General features: G+C 33.3%; 1 protein-coding gene across 6 annotated transcripts in view; it reads left to right on the forward strand.

Moving 5' to 3' along the window:
• The first annotated feature begins 870 nt into the window (after positions 1 to 870).
• The window catches only part of MBD5 (methyl-CpG binding domain protein 5), a 244949-nt gene continuing 225059 nt past the window's right edge, over positions 871 to 20760 (forward strand). For all 6 annotated transcript variants that reach the window (XM_082630254.1, XM_082630255.1, XM_082630256.1 and 3 more), the window contains exon 1: positions 871 to 958. The gene's annotated coding sequence lies outside the window, so the exon portion shown is untranslated. The remainder of the gene's footprint in view (positions 959 to 20760) is intronic.

A 20760-nucleotide genomic window follows, 5' to 3' on the forward strand; every position in this document is an offset into this window, starting at 1 on the left:
CAGAGGTAGCCAGAGCCCAATCATCTAAGGCAAGATAAGGCCTTTGGATTTTATCATAGATGTTCTGGGATATCTTTGAAGTGTTTTGATCAAGAGTGTCTAAAATCCAATTTTCTTTTTAAAAATATTGCTCTGTGGATAATAAAAATATCCTTTTTTTGCTATATGGTTAATAGATTGTTGCAGTACCAAAGATTAGAAAAAATAAATGATCATAACTGTTTGAAATTCAGAAATTTAACAGTGATTGGTCATTTTTAATAAAATACTCTTAATTGTACTTTAATAAAATAGTATCTTAGGTGTTCATTGAGCAAGTGCTGTGCTTTGAATTAATAATCTAAATATTACTTAACTATCATGTTTGTTCTTTCTAGATTTTTATCTAAGCATTAGGGCTGAGAAACTAGCTTGGTCATGATAATGCTATTCCCAGTCTCCCTCCCTTTTCCAGAGAGTCTTCTCTTCTACCTGCTGGGAGATAACTAGAGGAAAGAGCCCTGGATTTGGAATGATAAGAACTGGTTTCTCACGCTGGCTCTGCTACCAGTTGATTGTAACAGTGGTTGAGTTGTTTAACCTGTCTGGATTTCAGTTTCCTATCCTGTAAGATATGGGGATTGAATCATCTGATTTATATAGCTCTTTCTTACCTGGAGTCATAAATTTAGCAAGTCCTGTGTGTAAGACTAAAATTCTATGATTCTTAACGAGAACTCATTAAGAATCTCAAAATGTCCTTAAATGTGAATCTAAAGAAACATAGAATAACTGTCTGTTCAGAATTCACCTTTATTTCCTTTTTAACAGGACCAAGGAAATATATACCAGAAGCCAAGAGCACAGAATATTTTTCTTCATCAATCTGTAGAACTGTGATACTCCTCTAATTCCATCAAACACAAAGGAATGATCACCTTGACAGATGGCCACAGAGGATGTCAACAATTTTTTGGAGGCAAGCAATGAAATATTTGTGCTATGAGTTTTCTGTTATTAAGTATGTAGAAACAAGTAGAATTATCTTATGTTTTAATGAAAAAATAAAAAGTAGTCTTTAGTATAGCAATTTATATAAGCATAGCTATTTCTTTTTTTTTTTTTTTTTTTTTCCTGAGCACTGCTGCATGTCAAAAATTATAGAAAGCTGCTTTTGCCCTTACCTGGAGTACTATATAGTATAGGACTACATTATATCCCTAAATACAAAAAATTTAAATAATAAAAATTAAGTACCCATGTTTGAAAATAGGGCTCTTTGCATCTATCTTGGACACACATATCACTACAAATACTAAATAGTTTGGGAAGTTAGAATTATTTTCTACTTATTTTAAAATTATCCATACCATGTATGAATTTTTTTGTTTAATTTCTACATTTTTTCCCTCACTTATTTTAAACAACTATTCTGAAGTGCTCCAAAATCTTGGGGTGTCATCCCTTTACATCCCTAATAGCTTTATATTTTATGAGAATCATACACCACAAGATCCCATTGAACATTTCGTTACTTTCACAGCAGCTTTTATTGCTCCTGGAAAAATAACTGGCCAAGGATTATGGACCATAGTGCCATCTTTAAAACTGAAATTAATTACATTACCCTTTAAAGGGGGTTTGCTTGGAAAGAAATTGACTGGATTATAAAGAAAAAAATAATAAATGTATGGAATCTGCTTTCTCTACTTTCATGAAAAATAAAGACTTAAGTAGATGAATATAAAATGAAATAAAAGTAAACATAAAAATTTGAGTAGAATGCACTAAAGTTGAATTTCTCCAAGCATTTTATACAAACAAAGAAACTGTAGATATGTTCAGAATTTTTAATTTAGTGTTAATTCAACTCATAGGCCTAAAGTCATCCAGCAAATGAGTCTGCTTTTTAAGCTGTACATAAAGGGATGCTTTCTAGGTAAAGGAGACCATAAATGTTTAAAAAAACCCAGTGTAGAGCTTCTGAGTTTTCTTTCAGTAACTAGAGTCAAAATTAGTTCTTGCTTTTCTGTTGGGGAAAATTTCATCTAATTACATTCAAATTATTCTGCAACTTTTTGGACAGCAAATCCTGATCACAAAAGAAAAGAAAAAGCAGCTGTGTTGCCCTTTCCTCGTAGTTATAAGAATAGCATTATTATGCAGTCACTAGGCTTTATAGAACCATAAGTGATTATCCACTGGCGGCTTTCTGGCAGAGAGACACCTAAGCCTTTCTGAACTGCTGATAATGTATGCCTTCTCTTTTTAAGGATCTTCAGAAAAATAGATTTCATTGCTTCCTTCAGTAAACGAATCTAGTATAACAGCTCTCAGGAGTAGGGAGATCTTTCTTAACCCTTTTATTAAGTGACTGTTTCTAAAACTTCTTTTCTCAGAATTACACTTTAATCATGATTTAAATCTTCTCTTAGTTTGATATACATAATTCACCTATTTAAGAAAATAGTTAAAATTGACCATTGCTAAATTAATGGAACTAGTTCCTATAAACAGTGCTTCTCTGTAAGCAACCTGTAGTCAAATTTCTTCTTTCTCTAATATTTCCTTTTTTAACTCATCCACATGTCATATCTTATTTTGATCTTCAGTTATTCTTTAACCACAGCAACGTATCTTGTGTCAGATAGCTGTAATTTATATTTCTTCCACATTATATTAAGAACCAGCCCTTTGTTCTCTTTGAATTGCATTCTATTTATGACCATGTCATTAATAAGCCACAGATATTTATAATTCTAATCAAAAGTGCTATTTCATTTATTTCCCATATTTTAATATTTATTTGCAAATTATGATTTAAAAAAATTTCAGTAGTTAGAAAGGCAATTAGAACATAGCGGGTATGACTTACAAGCTTGCTATTCAAGAACACAAATTCATAGAACAGATTAAGACTGACTGATTAACCACAACTGTGCCACACCCACCAGCTGTGTGACCTTGAACAAATTGATTCTCTCTGACCCCCAGTTTGTACATCTTTAAATTTGATAATAATAATATAATTGTAAGGATTAAATAGGATGGATAATATAAGTAAAAAGCTTAGCTACCTAGCACTTGTGTAGTACATAATTCAATAAATAGGTGTTGCAATTATTCTACTTTTTGCAAAATGAATAAAAACAGGTTTCCTCATAGTAGCAAGCTGCTGAACTCTTGCAAAAGCAATAATGAGTTTGTCCATTATACTCATGCCAAATTTCTTTTATCATGTTTGTTGTACTGCTAGTAAATTTTATGCCCATTGAAGTTTCCCAATCAGCAGTTTAAAGTTGATTTTTAAACATGTAAAAATAGTTTATCCAGAAATAACCATTAAAAACCATAATTCTTAAAAAATGGTTGTTATCCTTTTAGTCTCATGAAAACTATGTATATTCCAAATTTTGCAAGAAATTTTACTTGGGTGTTCAAGGACTCACTGCCTATTATAAAATTTAACTTCATATCAACCACTATTATTTGGAAAAATATTCCATGTGCAAGGCAGAATGATTTGAAGAATTTTCTTATTTGGATTAAATATCTTTATGTACACATTGATCAGATATTTATTTAGTCTGAGAAACCGATTTGACATTTCACTAGAAAAATAAAAGTAAACAGGCAGTTTGGTTCTCTTTTAAAGTTTCCTAGGCTTCTGTAACAGATTACCAAAAACTGGATGGTTTAAATTAACAAAAATTTATTCACTCACAGTTCTTGAGACTAGAATTCTGAAATCAAATTGTCCATAGGGCCATGTTATTTTGAAGGCATTGGGGAGAATCTGCTCTATGCCTTTTTCTTAACGTATTGGTGACATTCCTTGGCATGCATTGGTTTATAGACTCATCACTCCAATCTCTGCCTCCCTTATCACATGGTTTTCTCCCTGTGTGTCTGTGTCTCTTCTCCTCTTATTGTAAGGACACAGTCATATTGGATTCAGCATGACTTCATCTTAACTTGATTACAACTGCTAAGGTCCTGTTTCCAAATAAGGTCACATTCATAGATGTTGAGGGTTAAGATTTGAACAGTGTCTTTTGGGGGAACACAATTCAACAATAACACTGTCTTTTATATATATATCTATGTATTTTTTTTAACTGAAAATAAAGTTAGGGAAGAAAAATTGATTTTAAAAACAAAGAGTTTTTTCTCCTAAGAAAGAAGTTTTTACACTTGTGAAAAGACAAATTTTGCTTATAATGATTTGGCAGTATTTTTCTTGAACATTGTTTCTTGATACTTTTTCCCATCTCCTCTATAGCTCTATTTCTTAAAATTATATAACAATAGCTATCATTTTATTTGTTTACTTGAGATCAAAGTTCAAATAATAGCATTATTGTTTTATTATCAAAGGCTTGAGTCCATATTACACATATCAACAAATGAAACACCCTAAAGACTGTAAAGATGGTTTAGCATTTGCATTTATAATTGTACTGATAGTTGTACTTTGTAAATGAACTGAGTCAGTTTTTCCTTTCCTTTACTTGATTCAAACCAAGGTTACTTTTTATTTCCATGAGTAAGAAATTCGCTTTAAATAAAGTTAAGAAAAATTGATGACCTTTCAAAATGAACATAGCCACTATATATTTTTAACATTAATTCTACGCTTTATTCTAGTCAAGTCTTTCTAACTTATACTTGGTATGTGGTATATAGATCATCAGTACATTTTTATCATATCTTTTTTTTGCATTCATTTCCCATATATTTAGACAATTGCCACAGATTTTTCATATAATAAAACTTATACAGGGTGTACACTCTTATTTCAGCACTTCAATAAAAAGATTTTATGTTTATTTTCTTCTCTTTGAGCTTCCGAAAGGAAGGGAAGTAAAGCATTATAAAATCCTATTGTAGGGTCCTTGTGTTTTTCCATTCTTGCATGAAGCACGTGAAGTTTCCAAAACATACTTTTCTTGTGGGTAAAACCTGCTTCAAATTATTTTTTGCATGCAATAGACACTCAGTAAATGTTTTTGAAGTTAATGAAGAAAATTGTAATTAGGCCCTCTGCTGTAGACAGCATCCAGAAGGATTGCTATTGCAAGGTAAGTTAATTCTAAAGCCAACTAAGTTATATACCATTCATGTTAAATATTTTCCTTGAGTTTGGTATAAACGATAAACAGAAGTAGGAACTAGAGAATTTGCAGTGCTGAAAAGTGGAGATATGTTCTTTATTTCCCAGAACTTAAGCCTAAAGGATTCCAAACTCTGGTTTATATTTTTATCTATTTTTCCAAAAGAATGTTTAGACTTTGGGGAAAAAAACAAAATGCGTGGTTAAATGAATAGTTGACTGTGTATTTAAGGAGTGAGTTTTTCTAAACTACGGATCAAATTAGTAGAGTGGTGGTTCTCCACCCTGACTGTGCTTCAGCATAACCTGGAAAGCTTTTTAAAAACACAGATGTTTTGGTCCTGTCTCTACAGGTTAATCTTGATTCTGCCAATTACTAGCTGCATGACTTTGAGCTTTATTTAGTCCACAGAATCAGATTCTCTAAAAGTGGATATGATACAAGAGTAGTAGACTTAACAGACAGAGAAAGACAAGTATCATAAGATATCACTTATATGTGAAATCTAAAAAAATTATACAAAGGGATTTATTTACAAAACAGAAATAGACTCACAGACATAGAAAACAAACCAAAGGGGAAAGAAAGAGGAGGGATAAATTAGGGATTTAGGATTAACATATACACACTACTATATATAAAATAGATAAACAACAAGGGCCTATCATATAGCACAGGAATCTATATTCAATACCTTATATTAACCTATAATGGAAAAGAACCTGAAAAAGAATATATATGTGTATATGTGTGTGTATGTGTATAACTGAATCACTTTGCTGTACACCTAAAACACTGTAAATCAACTATACTTCAATCAGTCAAGCAATCAATAAGAATAGTAGACTTTTGGGGACTTCCCTGGTGGTCCAGTGGTAAAGAATCCACCTTGCAATGCAGGGGACGCTGGTTCAATCCCTGGTCAGGGAACTAAGATCCCACATGTCATGGGGCAGCCAAGCCGTGCACCGCAACTACTGAGTTCACGCTGTGGGTGTGTCATAAATGGCTTTTATTATGTTGAGATATGTTCCTTCTATACCCACTTTGATGTGAGTTTTTATCATGAATGGATGTTGAATTTTGTCAAATGCTTTTTCTGTGTCTATTGAGATGATCACATGATTTTTAACCTTTTATTAATGTGGTGTATCACACTGACTGATTTGTGAATACTGAACAATCCTTATATCCCTAGAATAAATCCCACTTGATCATGCTGTGTGATCCTTTTTATATATTGTTGGATTCAGTTTGCTAATATTTTGCTGGAGATTTTTACGTCTCTATTCATCAAAGATATTGGCCTGTAATTTTCTTTTTTTGTAGTGTCTTTATCTGGTTTTGGTATCAGGGTAATGGTGGCCTTGTAGAATGAATTTGGGAGTAGTCCATCTTCTTCAGTCTTTTGAAGTAGTTTGAGAAGGATAGTTATTAACTCTTCTTTATATGTTTGGTAGAATTCCATTTGAAGCTGTCCACTCCTGGACTTTTGTTTGCTGGGAGTTTTTTTAATTAAAAATTCAGTTTCACTACTAGTGATCAGTCTGTTCAAATTGTCTGTTCTTGATTCAGTCTTGGCAGATTGTATGTTTCTAGAAATTTGTCAATTTCTTCTAGGTTGTCCAATTTATTGGAGAAAAAGTGTCACCTTGATCCGGCATCTTTGAGGAGAAACTTCTTAAAACTCTCTACAATATGCAATATACTGTATCTCAAATTACTCTACTAATGGGTCAGACCCAGATCCTTACATTAATTACTGTCATTGTTCCTTGTCTGCATGCTTCTTTATTGAGCATGCAACTGGTCAAGTGCTTTTCACGCAGCTATTGCTTGTTAATAACTAGAATCTTGGGCAGAGAGACCAGTTTTCCTGGAAGAAAAACTGCTGAGGTTAGAGAAGATGCATCCATAAGAGAGAAGTCTGAGTGTGATAGGCCTTGAAAGGCGAGACTTGATTGATTTTAAAGTCCCAGAAGGAATGAAGAGAAAGGGAGTTCTAGACAAAACTCTCTAGTTCTGACTTTAAAGAACCAAAATGAAAACAGCAATAATCACTTTGTTTTTTCTGCTGTATATTTCAAAAACAATTTAAGGATAAAAAAAGTTCATATGTAAAAGTGTGCTACCTTTATTTAGTAAACTTCCCTTAGTCTAGAGTTTTACTGCTTTTTGTTTGACCGGATTTTACTAAGTCACTCCCTTTTTTTGAAATGTTTCTAATGCCATAATAGAATTCAGCATGTAATGTTGTCAGTGAGTGAGGAGAGGGACTACAGAAATGAATATATTGGTTCAAACAGTCAGCATATTACTGGTGGGGTTCTACAGAAGTAATGTGTTTCTATCAGGTTTTGCTTTTGAATTATAAAAATAATACAACTCATGGTTTTTAAAATAAGAAACAAATAATATGGAAAAGTGTAAAATAAAAAGTAAAATTTGAAGCCATCCTGTTTCTACTTCCCACAAGTAACTTCTTAACTTTTTTAATGTATCATTTCAGAATTCTATCCATATACAAGTACATGTATGTACATACATGTGCCACACACATATGCATACACATTTACACACTGCATATACTTTTATATGACTTTTTTTGTACATAAACACAGCAGATCTATTGTTGTTTGCTAGTGGCCTTTCTGCTATTTGTCTCTGTATTATTGATTTCTAAGAGCTCTTTGTATACTAATAAAATATTCCTTTTTCATGCATTTCAAATGTTTAATTTGAACATTAATTCTTTGTTTAATTTTGTCCTTCAACTTGATTTATGGTAGTCTCTTTTTCTCACACTGAAATTTTTAATTTTGGTTTAGTCAAATTATCATTATTTTCTACTATGGCTTCTGGAATTTATGTCCAAGATTATAAAATATATAACACCGTTTTTTCTTCCCTACCTGTATGGCTTAATTTTTGTTAAGATACTTTGTTTTACAGCAGTTTTAGTTTCACAACAAAATTAACAGGTAAGTGCATAGATTTCCCATAGACTCCCTGCCCCCAAATATGCATAACCTCCCATTATCAATATGCCCAACACAGCAGTACATTTGTTACAATTGATACACCTACATTGACACATCATTGCTACCTGGAGTCTATAGTTTACATTAGGGTTCACTATTGGTATTGTATATTCTATAGATTTGGACAAATGTATAATGGCATGTATTCACCATCATAGTATCATACGTAATATTTCACTGCCTTAAAAATCTTCTATGTTCTGCCTATTCATCTACCACCACCCCCAATTACTTTATAAAATTTTTTGTGTTTAAATCACCTGGAATTTTGTTCATGTCCCAGTGGCTTTTATTGAAATAACCTTTTCTTAAAATGTCACCTTTATCATATATTAAAATCTTATATATATTGTAGTGTATTTCAGGATTCTCATTATACATTTTTCCATTTGTCTATTTCTTCTCTAGAACTAAACTCTTTAATTACTGCACCTTTACAATGCTTTTAACATCTGGATGGACTGGTCCTTTCTTTACTCCTCTTTTTTTCAAAATATTCCTAGGTAATGACATGTTTTAGCCATATGAACTTTAGTATTGTCTTTCAAGCTCTCAAAATTAAAAAATTCTATTGGTATTTTAATAAGAATCTTAGTAAAATAATATATTAATTTAGGAGAATCAGCAGTCTTAGAATATTGATATATCCTGAAAACAAATTATATGTCTTGCAGGTATCTGGATTTATTTGAGTTATTTATTTTTCTAGTGTTTTTCATATTAAATGGGTTTATTTCTAGTTTTTATTTTTTTTAACTTGGCTTGTAAGGAGAGTCCTAGATTTCCATATACTAATTGTATAACTAGTTACTTTTCTAAATTCTTCTTTGTCTTAGTTTTTCCATTGATTTTCTTGGGGTTTTCAAGTATACGTGCATGTCATCAGGAAAACTAGGATATAATTGCCTCCTCTTTTTATTTTCTTGGGTTTATTGAGATATAATTGACAGAAAACATTGTGTAAGTTAAAGGTGTACAATGTAATGATTTGATATGTGTATATACTGCAAATAATTACCACAATGTTAGTTAACACATCCATCACCTCAAATAGCTACTGTGTGTGTATGGTGAGAGCTTTTAAGATCTTTTCTCTTAGTAACTTTCAAGTATACAATACAGTATTGTTAACTATCATCACCATGCTGTACATTAGATCCCCAGAACTTATTTGTCTTATAACCAGAAGTTTGTACCCATTTCCCCAACCTCATCCTCCCCACACCTCTAGCAACCACCAATCTACTCTCTGTTTCTGAGTTCAGTTGTTTGTTTTGTTTTTTTGTTTGTTTTTTAAGATTCCATGTATAAGTGAAATCATTCTATAATGCCCTCAGGGTTAATCCATGATGTCTGATGTCACAAATGGCAGAATTTCCTTCTTCTTTACAGATGAGTACTATTTCATTTATTTTTATCAATATATACATTATCATATTTTCTTTATCCATTCATTCATTGGCAGACACAGGTTGTTTACATGTCTTGGCTATTGTAAATGATGCTGCAATGAACATGAAGATGTAGATACCTCTTTGAGATACTGATTTCATTTTCTTCAGCTATGTACCCAGAAGTGAGGAACCTCTATACTGTTTTCCATAGTGGCTATACCAATATACATTTCCACCAACAATCCACAACAGTTCCCTCTTCTTCACATCTTTGCCAGCACTTGTTATCTCTTGGTCTTTTTGATAATAGCCATTCTACCAGGTGTAGAGTGGTATCTCACTGTGGTTTTTATCTGTATTTCCCCAATGATTGATGTTGAGCACCTTTTTATGGAACTGTTAGCCATTTGTATATCTTCTTTGGAAAAAGTGTCTGTTCAGTTCTTTTGCCCAGTTTTTAAAAATCAGTTTTATTTTTTTGCTATTGAGTAGTATGAGTTTCTTATATGTTTTGAATATTAACCCCTTAATCAAAAAATCGTGGCCAATACCAATGTCAAGGAGTTTTTTCACTATGTTTCCTTCTAAGAGTTTTATGGTTTCAGGTCTTACATTTAAGTGTTTAATCCAATTAAGGTTAATTATTGTGAGTGGTGTAAGATAGAGGTCCATTTTCATTCTTTAGCATGTGGATATTCAGTTTTCTCAACACTGTTGAAGACACTCTCTTTTCCCTACTGAATTTTCTTGCTTCCCTTGTCAGCTTGGTCCCTTGCTGACCGTATGTGTGGGTTTATTTCTGGGCTCTCGATTCTGTTCCATTGGTCTCTGTGTCTGTTTTATGCCAATACCATACTATACTGATTACTATAGTTTTTTAATATAGTTTGAAATCAGGAAGCTTGATGCCTCCAGCTTTGTTCTTCTTTGTCAGGATTGCTTTGGCTGTTTGGGGCCTTTTGTGTTCTATACAAATTTTTGCATTTTTTTTCTCTGTAAAAAATGCCATTGAAATTTTGATAGGAATTGCATTGAATCTAAAGATGGCTTTCAGTAGTATGGACATTTTATTTAATATTAATTCTTTCAATCCATTAACATGAGATATCCTCCCACTTATTTGTGTCTTCTTCAGTTTCTTTCATCAGTGTCTTCTGGTTTTCAGTGTAGAGATCTTTCAGCCCCTTGGTTAAATTTATTCCTAAGTATTTTATTTGCTACTATTGTGAATGGGATTGTTTTCTTTATTTCTTTTTCAGATTATTCATTGTTAGCATATAGAAATGCAACTGATTTTTGCATATTGATTTTTCTCCTGCAACTTTACTGAATTCACTTCTTAATTTTAACAGTTTTTTGGTGGAGTCAAGGTTTTCCTATATGTAAGATCATATCCTGTGCAAACAGGGAAAGTTTTACCTCTTCTTTTCCATTTGGATGGCTTTTATTCCTTTTTCTTGCCTGATTGCTCTGGTTAGGAATTCCAGTACTGTGTTGAATAAAAGTGGTGAGAGTAGGCATCCTTCTTTTGTTCCTGATCTTAGAGGAAAGGTTTCAGCCTTTCACCATAGGTATAATGTTAGCTGTAGGCTTGTCATATATAGCCTTTATTATGTTGAGGTTTTTGTTGAGAGTTTTTAATCATGAAAGGATGTTGGATTTTGTCACATGCCTTTTTGGGCATCTGTTGAGATCATTTGATTTTGATCTTCATTCTATTAATGTGATGTATCACACTTATTGGTTTGCATGTACTGAATCATCGTTGCATCCCATGAATGAATCCCACTTGATCATGGTGTATGATCCTTTTAGTGTGCTGTTGAATTCACTTTGCTAATATTTTGTTGAGAATTTCTGCATGTATTTTCATTAGGGATATTGGCCTGTATTTTTCTTTTCTTGTGGTATCCTTATCTGGCTTTGGTATTAGGGTAGGCTGGCCTTGTAAAATGAGTTTAGGAGTGTTCTCTCCTCTTGAGCTTTTTGGAAGAGTTTGTGAAGGACTGGTGTTAATTCTTCTGTAAATGTTTGGTAGAATTCACCAGTGAAACCATCTAAACCTACCTAGCCTTTTGTTTGTTGGGAGGTTTTTTTGTTTGTTTTTGTTTTGTTTTTTGCAGTACGCGGGCCTCTCACTGTTGTGGCCTCTCCCGTTGCAGAGCACAGGCTCCTGATGCACAGGCTTAGCGGCCATGGCCCACGGGCCCAGCCGCTCTGCGGCATGTGAGATCTTCCCGGACTGGGGCACGAACCCGTGTCCCCTGCATCAGCAGGTGGACTCTCAACCACTGCGCCACCAGGGAAGCCTGTTGGGAGGTTTTTGATTACTGACTCTGTCTCCTTATTCATTATTGGTCTGTTCATGTATTCTGTTTCTTCATGATTCAGTTGTGGTAGGTTGCATATTTCTAGAAGTGTGACCATTTTTTTAAGTTGTCCAGCGTATTGGTGTGTTATTGTTCATAGTAGTCTCTCATTATCCTTTATATTTCTGTGGTGTCTATTGTAATGTCTCCCCCTTCATTTATAATTTTATTTATTAGAATCCTCTCTCTTTTTTACTTAGTTAGTGTAGCTAAAGTTTTGTCCATTTTGTTTATCTTTTTAAAGAACCAACTCTTAGTTTTGTTAATCTTTTCTATTCTTTTCCTATTCTCTATTTCATTTATTTCTGCTCTGATCTTTATTTTCTTCCTAATGCTAACTTTGGGCTTATTTTGTTCTTTTTCAAGTTCCTTGAGGTATAATGTTAAGTTGTTTATTAGAGATCTTTCTATTATGTATGCATTTATATCTATAAACCTTCCTACTAGAACTGCTTTTGCTGTATCACGCTAGTTTTGGTGTGCTGTTTCCATTTTCATTTGTTTCAACATTTTTTATTCCCCTTCTGAGTTCTTCATTGATCCATTGGTTGTTTAGGAGTGTACACTTGAATTTCAATGTGTTTGTGTATTTTCCAGCTTTCCTCCTGTTATGATTTCTAATTTCATACCATTATGGTTGGAATATATCCTTGATATAATTTCTCTCTTCTTGAATTTGTTGACATTTGTTTTGTGGCCTAATACATGATCTATTCTCGAAAATTTTCCATATATACTTGAAAAGAATGTGTATTCCACTGCTGTTAGATGCAATGTTCTGTACATGTCTCTTAGGTCCATTTGGTCTGTAGTGTTGTTCAAATCCATTATTTCCTTATTTGGTCTCTGTATGGATTGATCTATCCATTGTTGAGAGTGGTACCTTTTCATTCCTAATATTTATATCTTTTATTCTTTTTCTCCTTTCTAATTAGCTAGTATATTCAGAATAATATTAATATAATTGCTTTTAATAGAATTATTATCTCTTTTTTCCTGTGACTACTTTAAGATTTACTCTTTATCTTTGATCTTCAGCAATCTGACATGATGTGCCTAGAGTATGTTTCTTTGTATATTTCCTTCTTGAGTTTTGCTGAGCTGTTTGGATCTGTAGGTTGATTTTTTTCACCAAACATGGGGAATTTTGAAATCTTTTTACTTATTCACATATTTTTTCCTGCCCCATTTTCTCTCTCTTCTCCTTGAGGGGCTCCAAATACATGTACACTAGATTACTTGATATTATTCAATGGCTAGGTACATGGGTCACTGAGACTGTGGATTTTTTTCCTAATATTTTTCTATCTGTCCTTGAGAAATTTCTATTCATCTGTCTTCCAGTTCTCCAGCTGGTTTCTCTGTCATCTCCAATATGCTATTAAGCCTGAACAGTGAATTTTTCATTTTGATGCTGAGCTTTTTATTGCTACAATTTCAATTTGATTCTTTTAAAAAAATGTATTCTGGTAAAATATACATAACAAAATGTATTATTTTAACCATTTTTAAGTATACTCAATTCTTTCTTATTGTTTCTGTTTCCCTGATAAGATCTCTATTTGTGCATTCATTATGATGATATTTTCCTTTATGTTCTTGATAATGTTTATAATAGCTTCCTTAAAATACTTGTGTGAGTCTTCTCAGAGTCTTTTCTATGGGAAGCTTTTTCTATGGACTTTGGGTCACATTCTACTGTTTGTTCATGTTTATTGTATACTGGATAGATATACACATTAGAGATTCTGGATTCTGTCATCTTCCTCTGAAGAGTATTGACTTTCACTGGCTGCTGTCTTTATCTAGTAAAGGCTTGGTTTTATGTTTTGTTAGAGTAGATCTCTTTGGGATTTGCCCTTAATCCTAGTCACCCTAAAGGGTGACTCTTTTAGTACAGGGATATAATCTTTACTCCTAAAATGTTGCCTTTGAGGGATTTCTGTGGAAACCCTGAGTTGTTCACCAAGCTGCTTTAATTTGGTGGGATTCAAACTCCAAACTCTGTCTCACACAGTGAGCAGCAATAGAAATCCCTGTTTCAACCTTCCATCTGTTACTTTCCACTGGGTTCTTTAGAGTCTTCCCCAAAAATATGCAGTTCAGGGATCAACCCTGGTGGGAGTATACATGCAAATTTTTAAACTCCTTCTCTGTGTTTCCCTTTTTTCTGAAATCCACCTCCCCGAACACTCAATTGTCAACCGTTCTCTCAACTTTGAACTCTGGCCTCTGATAGCTCACTCAATAAAAGTGTGGCCTTCTGCATTAATTCTAGCTCCTCCCTCATCTTTTTACCTCAAGGGAAACCCATATAAATGTAGATCTTGCCCAGTGATGTTCTCCTCTTTCAAGCATAAAATTCTCTCTTTCTGTTTCTGCCTGCTTTTGGTCACTCTCCATTGTGTCTTCAGATAGTTCTTTTTAATTTGTTTGTTTTAGTATTTTTCTGCAGTTTATAATTGTTATCAGTGGGATAACAAGTCTGATTCAAATTACTCCTCAATTACCTAATTGGAATTCCAAAGGATTTTTATTTTCATATTTATCTATCTACTTCATTATTTCGCATTCATGTTTATTATTTTACTTCATGATCAGTTTAGTCACTTAGACCTAGATTTGATTCCTGGCTCTGACATTTATTATGTCATTACTTCAAATTTCTGATCTTTAGTGCGTTTATATGGCCCTTATATGTAAAATGGAAATGAGCCTATGTACCTTAAAAGGTTGGTTGCTTTTGAATATTAAATGTGAAAACATATGTAAAACATGGGCACAGGGCCTAGAACTTCACTGACACTCATAAATGCTGCTACTTTTCTTAACATAAGTATTCTATAAGATTGGAAGGTCAGATATTACTATATGGGATGACTTACCTAAGATCTTACTGCTAGGTAATAGGAGTACAAATCAATTAAATCAATTCTGCAAGATAAGTTTATGCCTCCCAGAGGTTCCTGTGTCAGTATTATCCATATACGAAGGAGAAACTGCCAGATTATAATTCGAAGGAGGAATAGCAAAACGAGGATTACTAACAGTAAGGCTGCATGGTCAACATTCTGGGCAATGTCCTTTTCTCTTCTTTGAGCATTTAAGAGCCAGCCAACTGACTAGTGGCCAGAAGATGCTACTGTAGCATTTTTTTTTTCCTAACAGAGAATAAAGAGGCTAAGTTTCCAATTTTAGAACCAGCCAGAATATTCAGTGAGAATACTTAGGCCCAGTAAAATAAGTGGTCCTCATATATATGGTCAGTAAATAGTATATACCACTATGTAATGAACTCTTCTCTCCTCTTGGTTTACTTGTGACTCACAAATGATTAATTTGTACCCTGGGCAAACGTGGAACTTCAGAAATTGGTTATTGAATGAGCTTTTCTATGAATAGTTAACATCAGTATTTGTTCTGTCTACTGGAATCATGTTATAGATGTGCATATGTATTGTTTGGGGTTATATCTAGGCAGTGCATAGGATTTTGTGTGTGGTTTGTTAAAGTATTTTGCTATAGTGGAGCAATTTAATGCTATAGATAAGAGGGGAAACTGGTTGATGTTGCATCAACTCTGTCTCTGGTAAGCATTATTACAGTTACTATTCACATTTATGCCTGTTCAAATAGAAACCCATCAGGCATGTAAACTTAGGGCTAGATTCTGATCTCTAATGCATAGCATGAATTGCCACATATTTTTTTCTACCAAAAAAAAAAAAATCCTTAGTAGCATCTGAGATTAAAATCTGTCCTTTCAAATTGATTTTATTTTTATCTAGACTAAAAAGCAAAATGCAGTGTCAGAAGAGGAAATAAAATAATTCCTGTCAAGCTGTGGGTTCTTTTTTTATATATGATTCTTGTGAAATCAAGTATTCATATATTTCTGTAATCATAATAATGGCTCTGAGAAAAAATAGAAAAAATTTTATTTATTCCTTTTAAAATAGAATCTTTTTATCATTTTGAAATCATATGCACAAAATTAGATTGTAGGGAAAGGCCATATTATAAAAGGAACATCACCTAAGATTATAATATATGAAAAGCAAGCAAAGCCTGTTTACATAGAACATGAGATTTATAAGAATAGATTTTATATTTATTTCTATGAAAATTTAACAATTTTATTAAAACCGATAAAATATTAAAAAAATAAAACTGTCTCATTTGGGGCATTTATATATATTTTTAAGTATAGAATAATTGCATGGAAGATTTGAAGATAAAATCTTCATCTACATTTTTTCTCAGCCCAGGAAATTTAGTTCAAACTATGTTTATTGAGAACTTTTTATAACATCACACTGTGCCTAGGCATTTTTAGGGAATACAAGAAAATGAATCTGGTGCCACTCTGCCTCAAAGAAGTATGTAGCTAGTAGGACAGACAAAAGCACACATGTTACACCTGGATATGAACAGAGTGGGGAAACTTTCAAAGTATAGTTTTCAACAGTAAGGTCTCAGAGAGCAATGTTGTTGTATGCCACTTATTTCAGAATTACAAGTGATCTTTAAGGTTGCCCAGCATAGTGCCTGGAGCATAATAGGTATTCAATAAATGTTGAAAGAGTAGATGAACATTCTCTCATGCTTGCGGTTGGGTAGCAGGCTAGATGTATTGTGAGTCTCTGTGTGTGTGTGTGTATGTCAACTGTCTCTGTGATTAAACTGTTTATTTTAGAATTAGTAATTTTATATGGATTTTACCATCTTTGTGACCTTGGACACCTCCATTTTAAACTCTGTTTTCTTCATCTGTCAAATGTGGTGATAATATCTGTCTCATAAATTTGTTGTAAAGAGTGAATGAGCTAATATATGTCAGGCCTATTTATAGTGGCTATAATAGTTTAGGTTAGAAAAAATTGTTAGAAACTCTTACTGTTCTCATTATTTTTACAAATAAAGGATGGGTGAAAGTACCTCATTATGAAACAGAAGTAGTTAAACCATAACATTGACATTGCATTTTATAAGTAGCAGAATTTTAATTCCAAATGGATAGCACTTCATTTTATCTATATTAGTTGATTTTTAATTAAGGAAAAATATGTCATGAGTTATAAATAAAATAAGTTTATTATTAGATTTTATACTTAGTAATTTTGTCTTTGCAGAGTGAAAACTCAATCACTTAGGAATGATTATTTACTCTTTCATCCATTCCACAAATGTCAGCTGAGCATCTAGTGTTCGCAAGGCATTCGTAAGGTAGGCACTGTTGATGGAGCAGTGAACAAGACTTAACTCCCTGCTTTCAAGATATTTACATTTAGTTGGAGTTCTAGTTCATTGTTCACAGACCTGGATTTACAAGTCCAGCCCTTCAGAGGTGGTTCACAGGTGGTGAGCAGTGTCCTAGGCATAGATGGCATATGAATGAGGGTTTCTTTTTTTGACTCCATGAATTATAACAAGGCCAGACACCATCAGGCTTGAAAAATTACATTATAGCCCACATTCCATAAAGTTATATTTAATTGTTCTCCTCTGTCATTTTAAGGGAAAGATAAATTTTTTAGCATACTTTAAGAAATTATGAGGGCTTAGGTACAAATGAATAACAAAGTTAGGTCAGGAAGTACATGATCCCAGTTGACTCTAACTCTACTATTAGAGTTCTATTAATTCTATTATCTAGGCTACATTAAGTAAAAATAATTAAATTTCTCTCTCTGTCTTTTGAATATTAGAAAACTTTGGGCCTTGGACTGATACCTAGATTCATAGCTATTTTCTGTTTAGAACTTTTCTTCTCTTTTCCCCACCATTAATCACCTTATTGCTAACTGTGATGAAAGAACTTATTTATGATTAATGATTTTATCATTATGTATGATGAAAACAGTGTACTAAACCTCAGAAAAGGCTATATGTCCTTGCCTTCTCTGCTTTTCTGTTTATTGTTTGAATGAGACAGAACTATTTTTGAGACAGACTGAGCAAACTAAGCATTTGTAATTTTTTTTTTTTTTTTTTTTTTTTTTTTTTTTTTTTTTGCGGTACGCGGGCCTCTCACTGTTGTGGCCTCTCCCATTGCGGAGCACAGGCTCCAGACGCGCAGGCTCAGCGGCCATGGCTCACAGGCCCAGCCGCTCCGCGGCATGTGGGATCCTCCCGGACCGGGGCACGAACCCGTGTCCCCTGCATCGGCAGGCGGACTCCCAACAACTGCGCCACCAGGGAAGCCCAGCATTTGTAATTTTGTTTCAAGTTTAATTTCTTACCAGTAGGAGGATTTGGGCAAATAGGCTTGTCCTTTTTGCTCAGCTGTAAAGTGCAGATGATAAAGCTCGCCAGAGAGTTATGTGATTCAGATTTCAAAATAAGAATGAGGCTTTAGAAAGTATGCATAAACTTTGATATAGCTAGCTATTGTTTTTATTGGCAAGAAATAATGAATAATTATAGCAGCAACTATTAATTAAGCATTTTCTAGGTGCCATATGCTTCATATAGATTGTTGGTAGTCCTCACAGTAACTCTGCATGATAGGAATAATTATTGCCTAATTATATATAAAAGAATATGGTCTTCAAAAACATTAACTGACTTTCCCGCAGGTATTTGAAATAGTCAGTTGCACAGCCAGAATTCAAATGCATGTTTGTGCCGATCTGAATCCAGTGCTTGTTGCACCATATTGCCTCTCTATTGCATGCTAAAACGCAGAAGTGGAGTGAGAAAGCATATGCCTTCAATTCCCTGTTATGGCCTTACTCTTTTTACTTCTTTTTTAAAAAATTTACTCGTTACAGGCACATGTTAAATCAAATAGTATTGAGTGTCCCCTCCATAGGAATCCACCTGAAGATAATTGCTTTTAGTTTTTAATTGCTTCAAATGTTCTCAAGTATTTAGCCACCTAATTGTAAATAATGCTATGTCTAGGTTTACCAATATTAGACATTATTTATAGATAGAAATTATAGATAATTTATTTATCATAGGTGATGACTTAGCTCACTTATACCACCTAGTAGCTCTGTGTCCCCCTATCTTACCAATATAGTTTTAAAAATTAATGTTTACCTTATTGATGTTATATAAATATTGTTCACTGCAAAACCAAGTAATATATTATAATTACATTTCCTTTCTTGTACAACAATTTTTATTGCCTAGGGTTTTTCTCTCATTCTCTGTTACAAGCTTTTTACAATCAGAAAGAAACTTTCTTTTCACCTGTTTCTTTTCCTATCTCTATCACTATTCTTTGAAACCATGATTGACATAAATGTTAACTTTTATCCAGTTAGTTTCTTTATTAAACTTGCAACAGGTTTTCTTGTAGACTCTGCAACCCATCCCTGCCAGAAATTCATTTTAATTCTCAAAGAGCCAATGCATTTGATTCCAAAAGTTTGCCAAAATCCACATTTAAAACATCTTTTGATAGACAAAATTTAAACAGAATTCTTTGCTCTTTTTCTCACAATAAATAGCTTCTATGGTAGGAGCAGTATTTTATTTTAATCAGTAAGTACTTTAAGTAAATTAGAATGGGTTTTCAGCACAGCTTAAAAATATGTGTACTGGGGCTTCCCTGGTGGTACACTGGTTGAGAGTCCGCCTGCCGATGTAGGGGACACGTGTTCGTTCCCTGGTCCGGGAAGATCCCACATGCCACAGAGCAGCTGGGCCCGTGAGCCATGGCCGCTGAGCCTGCACATCCAGAGCCTGTGCTCCTCAACGGGAGAGGCCACAACAGTGAGAGGCCCGCATACCACAAAAAAAAAAAAAAAAAAAAAAAAAAAAAAAAAAAATGTGTATTGATACCCTCTTGGTTAGTGGACCTCCAAAATATTGAAATGGTAGATGTCATTAACTGGTCATTTGATCCCTCAAAAGAGGTATGCTTTTGCAGCATATAGGAGCAACCAGAGAAGATGGTAGCTCAAAGCCGGTGAGAGTACTGAGTCCCTTTCAGGAATATAACAGCTACTTTAAATCTACTTAGTATCATTTGAAATAAAATTTATGTAGTATACTGAGCATATTGAAAATATTTTGTAATCCCACTATACCTAATGACTTACAAAATCCTAATCCAGGGATGGAATTTTATAAAAAGAAATGAGAATGTCAAGCCTTGAAAATATGTCATGTTGAGTCTATTTAAATTATTTACTAATAAATAGCATAAAGTGAATTGGTGAGTGTGGGTCTCCAAGCAAACATTGCATATTCAGTAAAGTATGTTAAAATATACTTTCAGAGTGTCTTTCAGAAAGTAGGATTCTAAATTGAACAAAAGAGAAATAAATTCAAGATTTGCAAGACAGTGTTTTCTTTTGAAAAGGTTCATGAAGAAGAGCTATAATTAATGTGTTAAATTCTACCTGATACAGTGTTTCCTTTTTTAAAACCACGTTAAAGAACAATAGGGAAATATGAGTAGGTATACTATTTTGTATAACAAAATATATAAAATAAAAATATATATCATATGAGAGCAAAGTATTAACAGTGTCTTTGCAATAGGGTTATGTGGAGGTGGGGTGGGGGGCTGTAACTTTTATACTTCCATATCATTTGAGGTTCTTCAAGATGAGTATCTGAGTTTTTGAAAGCAGAAAAATAGAAAAATAGAGACATCTTAAAGAAATAAGTAAAGGGTAGATAAATCTGAAGGAAAAAAATAAAATGTAGCCTTTACGTCTTGTTAGTATGGTGAACTACATACCCGAATGTCTCAGGGTAAACAACTAAAAATGATGTGATAGATATAAAAATAGTGTTTGCATGCAACTGTGAACTGGAAAGGCAGAGTGGAAGATGGTGATGGTTTGTTTAGCCAAAGAGGTTAAAACAAACAAAAACAAATAACAAAAAACCTAGGTAAAAA

The sequence above is a fragment of the Mesoplodon mirus genome (genome assembly GCF_964341445.2).
Source record: "Mesoplodon mirus genome assembly, chromosome: 8".
Lineage (NCBI taxonomy): Eukaryota > Metazoa > Chordata > Mammalia > Artiodactyla > Ziphiidae > Mesoplodon > Mesoplodon mirus.